This window comes from Rhinopithecus bieti, unplaced genomic scaffold (assembly GCF_001698545.2).
Source record: "Rhinopithecus bieti isolate Rb0 unplaced genomic scaffold, ASM169854v2 scaffold_39746, whole genome shotgun sequence".
NCBI lineage: Eukaryota > Metazoa > Chordata > Mammalia > Primates > Cercopithecidae > Rhinopithecus > Rhinopithecus bieti.
The window spans coordinates 1,219,722-1,234,091 of NW_016816960.1; the positions used below are offsets into that span (position 1 = coordinate 1,219,722).

The 14,370-nt window shown below is 41.9% G+C and overlaps 1 protein-coding gene across 1 annotated transcript in view; it reads left to right on the plus strand.

Moving 5' to 3' along the window:
- SETD2 (SET domain containing 2, histone lysine methyltransferase) overlaps nucleotides 1-14,370 on the plus strand; it is a 154,945-nt gene that overhangs the window by 531 nt on the left and 140,044 nt on the right. The gene's annotated exons all lie outside the window — the stretch shown is intronic.

The following is a 14,370-nucleotide window of genomic DNA, read 5'->3' on the forward strand; positions in this document are numbered from 1 at the left end:
TCGCGGCGGCGGTTGGGCCGGGCCGGTGGGGGAGGGGCGGCCACGGTCCGTACGGCTGCCGCCGTGTCCGCACCGACCCGGCCAGCCCGGGGCTCGGCGGTCCTGGCTGGCTCCTCGCGGCTCGTCCGGGGCCCGCTGCTAGTCAAGGGGCATAGTCGGAGGAGCTGCCGGTGCCTGGCCCGGCAAGAGGGCGCGGGTGAGGGTAGGCCGCGAATCCCCGGGCTCGGGTGGAAGCTCGACCCGTCGCCCGACCTCCCCGCGACGGCAGCGGCTCGGACCGGAAGGGCCTAGCGCGAGTTGCCTGGCCCCCGGGCGGTGGAGGGGCCCGCGCTGCACTCCTGAGTTTGATTTTTTTCCTCCTGGGAACTCGATCCTGGCCTCGCAGTGCTTCCGGCTTCACATTCTGCACCTTTGGCACTTGGGTTTTGTAATGGCGAGGTTTGTGTGGTCCCGTTGTTGAGGTGACACCGGATTTGTTTTTCCGCCTGAAAATGAAAGCCACCTGAGGGGCATACATTTTCTTGCAGATTGTGAGATTTTCACACTTTCGGACACGATTTTCTTGGTAACAGGAACCTCTTACCCTAAACGGATGACTTTCTATTTCTTGTGAAGACTTGGTTAAAAACTAAGAATCGTTTGAGGATTCTCTAAAGAAGACAATGTTCTGGAAAACCGAAACACAGTTTTGCCCAATAGTAATTTTTCAGTCTAGGACACCTTTACATTTCTCTTGAGGTCTGAATTTGTATCTGCTACCTCAGAAAGCCTGAAGTCACTTCTTTCCCTGAACCCTCAGGAGACCATTGTTTTGAAAAGCCATTCTTAAACTCCGTTTGCTGTTGTTGGACCTAGGAATATAGTATTCATTTCAAACTTATTGGTTGATAGGGGTTTCACATGAAACTGTCAAACTTTTATGACCAGGATAATTCCAAGAGCTTTGCTGTTTTGACACATTTTACCTTAGGTTGGCTGTGGCTCGTTTTTGAATCCCTTGCCACATCTCACGTTGGTCCAGAAATGTCTGGATCTTAATTGATAGTTCTTAGTTTTGATTGCAACACAACGGATTCTGTTGAGGTGTTGGTCATTTCTGCACAACACGATAAATCATTATTTTGCTTTTCTAAAAACTCAACTCTTACTTGCAATAGTAAGTTAACATGACTTTTTCCTTTCATGGGTTCTTGGCCATTGGTTAACATTACCTTAATTAGATTGGTCTTTTTGTTTTGCTACTGGCAGGGTCAGTTAGGTAAGATTGTTTTGATTTACTGCACAATCAGTCCAATTACAAAGCTCACGTTATAGGTTTTTAGTTTAAAAAAACCTCAAAAAAATTTTTTTATCACGATTCAATAAATGCTTATTTAGCACTTGCTCTGTACAAAGTAACATGCTAACCTTTGAATAGGCTAAGTGCCTGCTTTTACTTCCTTTTACCAGATTGTTTGATGAAGTCCAGAAGCTTTAAGGATCACATCCTTACACTTCTTGGGGAAAAATTTTTCATAATATGTGGGAAAATTGACTCAGAAGTGCATCTTTGGTAGACACGAGTGGGGAAGGAAGAATGTTTTATGGTTTTACATGTTTTGGAGTTTTTATTGCTTTAATGTAGTAGAAATGCACTGCTTTGGATTTCTGACAGTGATTATATATTTTTAAATTCTTGTGTATTTTTTCCTTTTTTTTTTTTTTTTTTTTTTTGGAGGCAGGGTCCCACTCTGTCACCCAGGCTGGAGTGCAGTGGTGTCATCATAGCTCATTGCATCCTTGAACCTCTGGGCATAAGCAGTCCTCCTGCCTCAGCCTCCTGGGTTGGGACTATAGGCATGTGTCACCACACCCGGCTAATTGAAAAAAAAAATAAAAATAAAAGATTACATTACTCAGACTGGTTTTGAATCCCTGGCCGCAAGTGAGCCTCCTGCCTTGGCCTGCCAGAGTGCTGGGACTGCAGGCATGAGCCATTGTCCCAGGCCCTTTTCTTGTGTATTAACCTGTATGGAGTAAAGAATTGTAACATGTTTTTGTTGTTGTTGTTTTGTTGTGTTTTTCCTTTTTTCATAATACTATAAAGACTGGAGGGGATCATGGTAGGTATTCTGAGCAATATCACCTGTTTGGCGTATGAAGAAAATGAAGCCTAGAGAAGTGAAGTGACGGCAAACCCTTGAGATAGTAAGCTAGTTAGTGTTTATAATGCTACAGGAGAGAGAAAGGCAGTATAGGATTTTAAAAACCTGGATTTCAGAGTCAGACCTGGATCTGAACACTATTTTAACCTTGGACAGATGACTTCATCTCTCCGAACTTGGGTTTTTTTCATCTTTTATATAGGTATCATAATGGTTAACACCTTACTAGGGCTTTTTGGGAGGATTGAATGAGATAATGCATGAAGAGCACTTGGCGCAGAATGTGGCACGTGTAAGTGCTTCTAGCTGGGGTCATCAGGGAAAAGTTAAAAGGTAGGATTTAAGTTGAGGATGAAAAGATTAGGTGGGCAACATGGCTCAGGGGAGGAATGGCCAAGTGCCCTTTTTAGACTTTGGATGGCTTGAAATGGTACTTAGACATACGAAGAAACTGAGGCAAAAATGTAATTTCTGTTTGACTGAAGTAACAGCATCTGATGTTCTGGGTTTGTCTTGTACTCATGCTTTTAATCAGACACAGCTGCAAGATGGCTTTTTTTTTTTCCAGCAGCATATAGGCTATTGTGTTTCAGGTGAAAGTGGCTGTAATCACTTGAGTATCTGTGCAGTAGGTGTCCATTATGGGGCAGGCCCAGGGACAGGTGTTGAGGACACAGCAAAGTAGATCCAGTTAGTCTTTAAGGAACTCTTTTAATGAGGGAGATAGGCAAGTACCTTACAGTGATAGAGGTTCAGTTCTTTGAACATAGGCATGTCTGAGTATGCCAAACGTAGGCACACTAGGGGTAATTGGTGTACAAAACAAAATTTTGCCCTTGTGGAGTTTACATCCTAATGGGGGTGATAATAAATGATACAGAATGTTCTGGCCAAGTGGAGTGACTTGCATTGGTAGTCCCAGCACTTTTGGAGGCCGAGGTGGGTGGATCACCTGAGGTCAGTAGTTGGAGACCAGCCTGGCCAAGATGGTGAAACCTCGTCTCTACTAAAAATACAAATTAAAAAAAAAAAAAATTAGTCGGGTGTGGTGGCAGGCACCTGTAATTCCAGCTACTTGGGAGGCTGAGGCAGGAGAATCGCTTGAAACTGGGAGGTGGAGGTTGTAGTGAGCTGAGACTGTGCCACTGCACTCCAGCCTGGGGGACAGAAGGAGGTTCCATCTCAAAAAATAATAATAATAAAATTAAATAATATAGAATGTTCAAAGGTACGTGCTTTGGAAAGTGGAATAGAGTAAGGGGGATTCAGAATTGTTGAGGAAGCGGTTGCAATTTAAAGTGAGGTATACTGGATGAGTATCCTTGAGGGAGTAATATTTAGGCAAAGATTTAAAGGAGAAGTAGCCATGTTAATAATGGGTGAAGGCATTTCAATAAGAGGGAATAGTGAGTTTCAAGGTGTTGAGGCAGACCTGTGAGTTTTGTCCATTATGGCTAGAATGGAATGAGCAAGAAAGTGTAATAGTAAATTGGGTTAGGGTGAGGTGGGGTTTAGCTTTTTTTTTTTTTTTTTTGAAATGAAGTCTTACTCTGTCCCCCAGGCTGGAGTGCAGTGGCGTGATCTTGGCTCACTGCAGTCTCTGCCTCCTGGATTTAAGTGATTTTTCTGCCTCAGCCTCCTGAGTAGCTGGGATTATAGGTGCCTGCCACTGCACCCAGCTAATTTTTGTGTTTTTAGTAGAGATGGGGTTTCACCGTCTTGGCCATGCTGGTCTTGAACTTCTGACCTTGTGATCCACCTGCCTTGGCCTCCCAAAGTGCTGGGATTACAGGTGTGAGCTACTGCTCTCGGCCAGGATTTAGCTGTTACACAGTCTTGTAGAGCCATTCTAAGGACTTTGCTAGGAGTTTTGAACAGAAGAGTGACATAGTCTGCTTTCAATTTCAAAGGATCATTCGAATTGCAAAGGGAACAACAGTGGTAAGCCTGGAGACTAGTAAGGAAGCTAGTAATCCAGAAAAGAGATGCCGGTACCAAGATGGTAACATAAGAGTAGTGAGAAATGGATGGATACTGGATATATTTTGAAGATGGAACTAATATGATTTGTTGGTGTGATATGTGAGGAACCAAGGATGATTCCAGGGTTTCTGGTCTCAGCAGTTAGAAAGTTGCCGTCAACAAAGAGAGTGATGACTAAAAGAAGCAAGTTTGAGGACTAGATTAGGAGGAGTTCAATTTTAGGCATGGTAAGTTTGAGATTGCCTGTTAGACATTTGAATTGAGTTGATAACCAAGTCTGAAGTTCAGGGGAAAGGTCTGGAATGGAGATAAATTTTGTTGTCACCAGTTTAGGTAGTATTCAAGCCATGAAGCTGGATGAGATTACCAGGGAATTCTTGGTAGATAGAGAGAAGGGCCAAGGATTGGTCTTTTTATTTTTGTTTTTTTAAAGATGGAATCTTACTATTTTCCCTGGGCTGGTCTTCAGCTCCTGGGCTCAAGCAGTTCTCCTGCTTCAGCCTCCTGAGTAGCTGGGACTATAGATGTGTACCACCACACTTGGATTGATTGGTTTTTTAAATGCCTGTGTTAAGAGAGGACTGTTTTAGTGTTGAGTTTAAGGTTTTAACATGGATGGCATCTATGAACTTGGGAAAATTACCTCTTCAGTAACCTCTGACTAGAAGTTAGCATTTCTTTCAATTACGAATGTAAATAACAAACTACAGTAGTATTAATTGTGATTTGTGTATAAATCAGATATTTTTATAATAAAATATGCAGTCGATTCTTGATCAACACAGGAGTTAGAGGTACCAATCCCAATCTGCAACACAGTAAAAAATGTGCGTGTAACTTTTGTCTCCCTCAAAACTTAACTGCTACTAGGATTCTGTTGACTTTACTGAGAACATAGTCTACTAACACATATTTTGTTGTATGTTGTGTGTATTATATACTGTATTCTTACAAGAAAGTAAAGTAGAGAAAAAATGTTATTAAGAAAATCAGGAAGTGAAAATATATTATTCATGAAGTGGAAGTGGATCATCATAAAGGTCTTCATCCTTGTAGTCTTCACGTTGAATAGGCTGAGGAGGAAGAAGAGGAGGGGGTTTTAGTCTTGCTGTCTTGGGTGACAGAGGTGGAGGAGGTAGAACTGGAGGCAGGCACAAGGTGTGTAACTTTTATTGAAAAAAATCTGTATAAGTGGACCTACACAGTTCCAGCCCATGTTATTCAAAGGCAAACTGTATTGTGTTTTTTGTAGAATCTTGAAATATGTTTATCATTATGTCGAAATCCACTAGATTGAGAAGCACATACTAAACAATATGACACATTGGTTTTTTTCCCTCAATGTAATTGGCTTCCTTTGCAATCATATGTACTTTATCTTATGCATTAAAAAATATTAGACTGAGAAGAAACCCACAAGCTTCATTAGATTTCCTAAATGGTACAGGGCACAAAAAAAAGTTAAATCCCTGGGCTCTGGAGACAGAACTCCTGGTTTAGAATCTCATCTCTTTTACTTAATTGCTCTGTGAACCTAGGCAAGTTTCTTAATTACTCCTTACCTATAAAGTGGGGATCATGGTAGTATCGTCTGCAAAGGATTTTATGAGAATTTAAGAATTAGGACAGTGTTAGTTTCTTTCTTTCTTTCTTTTTTTTTAAATTTGAGACGGAGTTTTGCTCTTGTTGCCCAGGCTGGGGTGCCATGGCACAATCTGGGCTCACCACAACCTCTGCCTCCTGGATTCAAGTGGTTCTCTTGCCTCAGCCTCCCGAGTAGCTGGGATTACAGGCATCTGCCACCATGTGTGTCTAATTTTGTATTTTTAGTAGAGACGGGGTTTCTCCATATGGGTCAGGCTGGTCTCGAACTCCTGACTTCAGGTGATCCACCCGCCTCGGCCTCCCAAAGTGCTGGGATTACAGGCGTGAGCCACCACGCCCCCGGCCAGTTCTTTTATTGTTAGTATTGAATGGAATGAGTAGGCTAGAAAGAACGGTACTTACAAGGCACCATGATACGAAAGTATGGCGAATTTGGTCAAAAGAAAGTTTAATTGGGAAAGAATATTTCAGCGTGTTCAAATGATATATACAGCAGTCAGGATACTTAGATTCTCTATTAATTTTTTATTTTTAGGGACTTGTTCTGTTGTCCAGGTTAGAGTACAGTGGCAAGATTGTAGCTCACTGTAACTGAACTCCTGGGCTCAAGTGATTCTCCCACATATCTAGGACTGCAAATGCGCACCACCACTCCTGGCTAATTTTTTTGTTTTGAGACAGGGTTTTGCTCTTGCCCAGGCTGGAGTGCAGTGGCACGATGATGGCTCACTGCAGCTTCAACTTCCCAGGCTCAGGTGATTTTCTCACTTCAGCCTTCTGAGTAGCAGGGACTATGGGCACATACCACCATGCCCAGCTTATTTTGTTTGTAGAGATGGGGTTTCACCATGTTGCCCAGGCTGGTCTCAAACTCCTGAGCTCAAGTGATCTGCCTGCTTTGGCTTCCTAAAAGTGCTGGGATTATAGTCGTGAGCCACCACACTTGGCCCTGGCTAACTTTTTATTTTTTGTAGAGACAGGGTTTTCTGTGTTGCCCAGGCTGGTCTCGAACTCCTGACCTCAGCGTCCCGAAGTGCTGGGATTACAGGTTTGAGCCCCTGTGCCCAGCAAGTCAAATTCTTATAATTCATGTTAGAGTGGAGAGGATAGAGGTACCTTAGGAAGTCAACTGAGAGAAAGTATCATGTGGTTACCAGATTTCATATATGATCTGGACCCTTAGTAGCTTTATAGCCAGTTGAATCAATTTTTCTGATAAGAGAAAGATAGGTTTGTAGTGATGGATGTATGGTCCTACAGGCCAGGTTACCTTCTTTGGGCTACTGCGGTACACAGGAGGCCAATATAGCACTTGGAGGGTTTGCTGGTAAATATGGAAAGCCTGCTGAACTTTCCTAGTGCTTAGGCTAGGGTGTACCTCTTTAATATTCATGTCCCTCTTTGCCATTTGCTTTTGCTACATTTGAGGCATACCATTCTCCTTTTATTGACACATTATGTCTTTAGAAAAGTATCAAGCAACTGTTGATACAATTCTGTTTTCCTAAGAATTGTCTCCAGTTGCCAAGCCATATTTTATACATACAAGAAGATTATCTATCAGTCATACTTTCCTAGTTTCCTTAGCAGGACTTTGGTGTTTCCAGATCTTCTCAGCCCTTTTTCACTGTAGTGACTCATTGATTTAATTTATTCATTAAAATTTTTTTAATACATTAATTTATTCTGTAATAGACATTTGTAATAAATTTTCTCAACCCTAATATTCATTGTTGTTCTATGAGCATTGTCAGGTTTTGGAGGGAAGCAGGATGGCCAGCCTGGATTTGAGAATCAAAAGTTGACCAGCTTTTCTGTCCATAAGTCTACTACGTGGCTCTGCTGGAGCCTGTCTGAACCTATCCTGGTTAAGAGGCTGCTCAATTTGCTAATCGTTCTTTGCTCAGTTTCTTAAAAAAGTTGACTAGCTTCACTTCTGTTAATTCTTCCAAGAGAACCATAGAGTACTTGATTTTGTAATACACTAAGAACTATTATTGTAAAACCCCGAGAGATAGTTTATATTGGAAACTAAGCCATTTACATACACCTAAGTCACTGAAATCAGGTTAGAATGTTTTTCTGACAGAAAAAAAAAAAACACTTTGTGTATGTGTGAGAGACAGGGTCTCACTCTGTCACCCAGGCTGGAGTGCAGTGGCACAATCTTGGCTCTCTGCGACCTCTGCCTCTGAGGCTCAAGCGATCCTCCCACCTCAGTGTCCTGAGTAGCTAGGATTACAGGCGCACACTACCACACCCGGCTAATTTTTGTATTTTTTCTAGAGATGGGGTTTGTCATGCTGCCCAGGCTGGTTTCCTGACCTCAAGTGATCCATCCATCTCAGTCTCCCAAAGTGCTGGGATTACAGGTGTGAGCCACTGCGCCTGGCAAAAAAGACTTTTTATTTTGAAAAAATTTTAAACTTTCAGGAAAGTTGTAAGAATAGCACAGTGAATTCCCATAATGTACTTTTAAACTAGATTAACCAGTAATTGGAATTTTGCCACGTTTGTATTACCTTTCTGTATTTAAAAAAAAGTTTTATTTACTTTTGGCAGAACATCTTGAGAGTAAATTGCAGGCATCATGATCTTTCCTAAATATCTCATAGTATTACCTAAGAACAAGCATTCTCTTAATCAATATACAGTAATCAAATTCAGACATTTTAACATTTGTAACCCTGATTACCTGATACATAATTTATACATTTTGCCAGTTGTCCCAAAGGTGTGTTCTTTTTTCAATCTAGTATTATGCATTGATTTAATTGTCATGTCTCAGTCTTTTTCAATCTCTGAGGATAACTTTAAGTTTGGAAGTACTTTACTATTACTGTGTACTAACCGTGAATGTGATATTTTAAAAACAATAACAGAGTCTGATAGTATGTTTTAAAATGTTTTGTTTTTTTAATTACCACAACAATAAATACTTACTGCAAAAGGGTCAGACAATACAGATGTTTATAGAAGAAAAATAAAAATCCTCCCTGAGCATCTCCTCTGCTCCACATCTCCAAATACCGCATCCAAGAACTTAATGTATTTTTCGAGATCTTTTCCTTTTGTTTGGTTTTATTTTTTTTACAAAAGTGGAGTCATATTACTGTATGTATTTTCTGCCTTTTCCTACATTCTGTATTTGTTTCCATTTACATATAAGATGTGCTTATCTATCATTGTTTTTTTTTTTTTGTTTTTTTGAGACAGAGTCTTGCTCTGTCGCCCAGGCTGGAGTGCAGTGGTGCAGTCTCGGCCCACTGCAACCTTTGCCTCCCTGGTTCAAGCGATTCTCCTGCCTCAGCCTCTTGAGTAGCTGGGACTACAGGCGTGCACCACCACGCCCAGCTAATTTTTATATTTTTAGTAGAGACGAGGTTTCACCATGTTGGCCAGGATGGTCTCAATCTTTTGACCTCGTGATCCACCCTCGTTGGCCTGGGATAACAGGTGTGAGCCACCGCACCTGGCCAAGATGTGCTTATCTTTTTAAACAGCTGAACAATATTCTGTAGTGTGGATGTACCATGCTAAGTTGTTTGATTTTCTTTTCTTTTTTATTTTTTTGAGACGGAGTCTCGCTCTGTCGCCTGGGCTGGAGTGCAGTGGCTGGATCTCAGCTCAGGGCAAGCTCCGCCTCCCGGGTTTACGCCATTCTCCTGCCTCAGCCTCCCGAGTAGTTGGGATTACAGGCGCCGCCACCTCGCCCGGCTAGTTTTTTGTATTTTTTAGTAGAGACAAGGTTTCACCGTGTTAGCCAGGATGGTCTTGATCTCCTGACCTCGTGATCCGCCCGCCTCGGCCTCCCAAAGTGCTGGGATTACAGGCTTGAGCCACCGCGCCCGGCCAGTTGTTTGATTTTCTTAAGATGTCTGGTTATTATGTTAGGACATATTGAGCTATGTGGACGGTGTCTCTTTACAAATGTATTTCTCCACAGAGTGAGTTTTTCTGGTTACGATGGTGTTTGGGGGATTTTGTTGAGAGTTTTTTTAAAAATCTCATACTTATTTCTATTTGTATATGGTACTGATGGATTGAACAGATCATTTTTATTCCTGCCTTATTTTGATTAGTTACTTGTTTCTTTTAAAAAGAAAACTGAAGACATTTAAGTGGGGTCTCTTTTTTTTCTTTTTTGGATCAGGGCCTCCCTTGTCACCTAGGCTGGAGTACAGTGGTATGATCGCAGCGCACTGTAGCCTTGAACTCTTGGGCTCAAGCAGTCCTCCTGCCTCAGCCTCCCAAGTAGCTGGGACAACAGGCATGTACCACCACACTTAGCTAATTTTTAATTTTTTTTTGTAGAGATGGGGGTCTCACTATGTTGCCCAAGCTGGTCTCAAACTCCTGGCCTCAAGGAATCCTCCCACTTCGGCCTCCCAAAGCACTGGAATTACAGTGCTGGGCACCCTGTGCCTGGCCTTAAGTAGGGAGTCTCTTGAAAATGGTTGGTTTGAGGCTGGCCAACAGAGCTAAGACAAAATTTGATAGGTTTGTTGTTGTTGTTGTTTTCCATAGTTGGACTTATACAGTATTTGGAAGTCTACTCTCATTCAAATGAGAGGCAATTACCTTGTATGATTTTTGGTTAATTGTGTAATTTTGGTTAATAAAATTGTGTAATAAAATGTTGTATTTGAGTCTCAGCTTTGGAATTTGTGTAAATTTACTTTGTTTAATTTGGTAGTCTTCTTATTTTTTATTTTTTTAATTTTAAAAATTAGATACTCACTTCACTGGCTCTCACTTCACTGCCCAGGCTGGTCTTGAACTCTTGGTCTCAAGTGATCCTCCTGCCTCAGCTTTCCAAAGTGCTGGGATTACAAGCATGAGCCCCCATGCCTGTTTTTTGTGTTTTTGGTCAAGCTAATGGTTACTTTAGTCTCTTTTCCAGCTGAGCAAACATATTGTCATTTCAATGGAGGTTTAAGATTGGTCTGAATTCCCATAGTTGCTTTTTATTTTAGAATGCTTTTTCTGTCAAATGCTAACATCTTGCAAGTGAAAATATCCTTGGGATGATGTGGGTGTTGATAAGACTGCAATTGTGTTGGCAGGCTTCTGGGAGGTCTGCTTACTGGGAGCACTGCTCTGGGCTTGCAAGAACCTAGAGCAAGTGGTGGTTTCCAATTGTAGTTCTTCCTGTGGCCCACTTCCCTGCCAAGTGTGGTTGGACCCTCTCTTTGGGGAGGACTCTATAGTAATCAACAATATTTGCTTCATAGTTAGGCTCTTTGTGAATCTGTGGTCTAATTTGTGTTTTGAGCCTTTTGTCTGATATTTGGCCTCATTAATAGTTATTAATTACATACTCTATTTGAGGAAGCAGAAGATGCTAGGTTTAAGGTTTAAATTTTTTATGAATTTTGTGTGAATGTAAAGTGGAACAAATACTGTTTTTCATAAATTATATGAAATGACTGTAAAAACCCTTTCTATAGAAATCCATTTATGCTGGCCTTGAGCACACACAGACCTGGTTAAAATACGACTGGTTAAAATACAACTCTTCCATTACTTTATCAATACTTCATCGGAGTATCAACTCTAAAACATAAGCTACACATTTTATGGTACTGCTTCTGTGCTGAAAATGTAGTTAAGAATTATCTGTAGTAAAGGCAAATTTCTTTGAGGTACAATACAACATTTTAGAAATCAGTGAAAATCTCTTCAAGTTTGCCTTAAGGTAACCGTAAGAGGTATATTTTCAAGCTTAAGCTTACCATTTCTATTAAAGAACAAAAACAAATCAGCTTTCGTTGTCGTACAATTATTCAGGAAACCAGTTGTCACAATTATGAAAAGTATAGTATACTTTTTGGCAGATTAACCTAGCAGTTTGTGTAAGGAAGTAGTGTTACTAGCTGATACAAACACCTTGAACACATCGAAACAGTAGTGATTGAATATAAAAAGAGTGTTCTCCCAATTACAGTATTGCTCATACAAATTAGGGAGATAATGAGATTCCCAAGAAATAATTGGTGTTCTTCTTTCTTTGACTACCTATTTTCTTTACAAACTTTTTTTTTTTTTTTTTGAGACGGAGTCTCGCTCTGTCGCCCAGGCTGGAGTGCCGTGGCCGGATCTCAGCTCACTGCAAACTCTGCCTCCCGGGTTCACGCCATTCTCCTGCCTCAGCCTCCCGAGTAGCAGGGAATACAGGGGCCCGCCACCTTGCCCAGCTAGTTTTTTGTATTTTTTAGTAGAGACGGGGTTTCACCGTGTGGGCCAGGATGGTCTCGATCTCCTGACCTCGTGATCCACCCGTCTCGGCCTCCCAAAGTGCTGGGATTACAGGCTTGAGCCACCGTGCCCGGCCCAAACTTTTTTTTTTTTTAATTTTTTGAGACAGAGTCTCGCTCTGTCTCCCAGGCTGGAGTGCAGTGGTACGATCTTGGCTCTCTGCAACCTCCGTCTCCTGGGTTCAAGCAATTCTCCTGCCTCAGCCTCCCGAGTAGCTGGGATTACAGGCGGCTGGCACCACGCCTGGCTAATTTTTGTATTTTAGTAGAGATGGAGTTTCACTATGTTGGCCAGGCTGGTCTCGAACTCCCGATCTCAGGTGATCCACCCGCCTTGGCCTTCCCAAATGCTGGGATTACAGACAGGAGCCACTGTGCACAGCATACTCTTACTAGAGAANTTTTTTGAGACAGAGTCTCGCTCTGTCTCCCAGGCTGGAGTGCAGTGGTACGATCTTGGCTCTCTGCAACCTCCGTCTCCTGGGTTCAAGCAATTCTCCTGCCTCAGCCTCCCGAGTAGCTGGGATTACAGGCGGCTGGCACCACGCCTGGCTAATTTTGTATTTTAGTAGAGATGGAGTTTCACTATGTTGGCCAGGCTGGTCTCGAACTCCCGATCTCAGGTGATCCACCCGCCTTGGCCTTCCCAAATGCTGGGATTACAGACAGGAGCCACTGTGCACAGCATACTCTTACTAGAGAAGATCGTGATGGTGTCAGGATATGAAATTGGGAGCAGGAGTTAGAATCTGTGATAGGACTTTTTTTCCAGTTGTGCATATGTGTGCTGCACAATTTTTTTGTTAGCTGTGTGCTTTTTTGAAATGTACTGACTGCTTAAGCATTTTTATTTTCATCAGTGCTATTTTACATGTAAGTTTTAAAAGATATGTTTTATATATGTATTTTATAATTCTGTAATTTTTTTTTTTTTTTTTTTTTTTTTTTTTTTTTTTTAGAGACGGAGTCTTGCTCTGTCGCCCAGGCTGGAGTGCAGTGGCAAAATCTCGGCTCACTGCAAGCTGCTCCCCCTCCCGGGTTCACGCCATTCTCCTGCCTCAGCCTTCCGAGTAGCTGGGACTACAGGCGCCTGCCACCATAATTCTGTAATTTTTAAGATGCTTTAGTTGATTATTAATACAAAGTATCAAGAAAGGCTAACATTTCATTGAAGCCTGGCTATCTTAGCGTTCATCTATTCTCATTAGACCTGTTTGGTTTTGTTGCTGGGACCTAAGGGATTTTGTAGATTCATGTATCAGAAAATTCAAGGACCATGATGAATATATTATAGAATATGTTCTTCTTTTAATGGAGGAATCCTAGTAACTAGTAGTTGGGTACATGGTAGTGCATGCTTAGTAAATGTTTGAATTGGCCTGATTCTTTATAGCGATCATTATTCTAATTTGATTACCAGCAGTATTGTTAATAATTGCTGACCTCTATTATAAGACATTCTTTTCTTTTTTCTTTTTCTTTTTTTTTAAAGATAGGGTCTTTCTCTGTCACCCAGGCTGAAGTAGAGTGGCACGATCATGGCTTACTGCAGCCTCAACCTCCCAGGCTCAAGAAATCCTCCCACTGTGCCTAATTTAATTATTTATTTTTTGTAGCGACAGGGTCTCGAACTCCTGGGCTCAAGCAATCTCCCTACCTCAGCCTCCCAAAGCGCTGGGATTACAGGCGTGAGACACCATGCCCAGCCTATTACCAGGCATTCTTAAATAACTAGAAGATTAGGACAGAGGTCAGGGAATTGAGTGGCATGTGTTGGGCTAATGGCAGTGACTTGGTGCTCATAGCACTTTTTATGCTTCTTCTGTTGGTATACTAGACCACTTTTTTCTCCCAACCTTTTCAGTTGTTTTGTACTTGTGTATTTTTCCAGGATGGGTAATCCTTAAACTGAGGGTAAACTGCACTTTAACCTTGTTCTGTTGATTTTCTCTCCAAATTTCTCAGATCAGTTATCTCATTTATCTCTTTATAAATATTACGGGCAAAATATTACGGGCAAAAAGGAAGTGAGGAACCTCAGATGCAGTGGTAAATCAAAGGATGTTTTTGAGGTTGGGCACGGTGGTTCATTCCTGTAATCCCAGCACTTTGGAAGGCCGAGGTGGGTGAATCATGAGGTCAGGAGATCGAGACCATCCTGGCCAACATGGTGAAACCCCGTCTCTACTAAAATACAAAAATTAAAATTAGCTGGGCATGGTGGCGGGTGCCTGGAGTCCCAGCTACTCAGGAGACTGAGGCAGGGGAATTGCTTGAACCCAGGAGGCGGAGGTTGAAGTGAGTTAAGATTACGCCACTGCACTCCAGCCTGGCGACAGAGCGAGACTCCGTCTCAAAAAAAAAAAAAAAAAGATATTTTT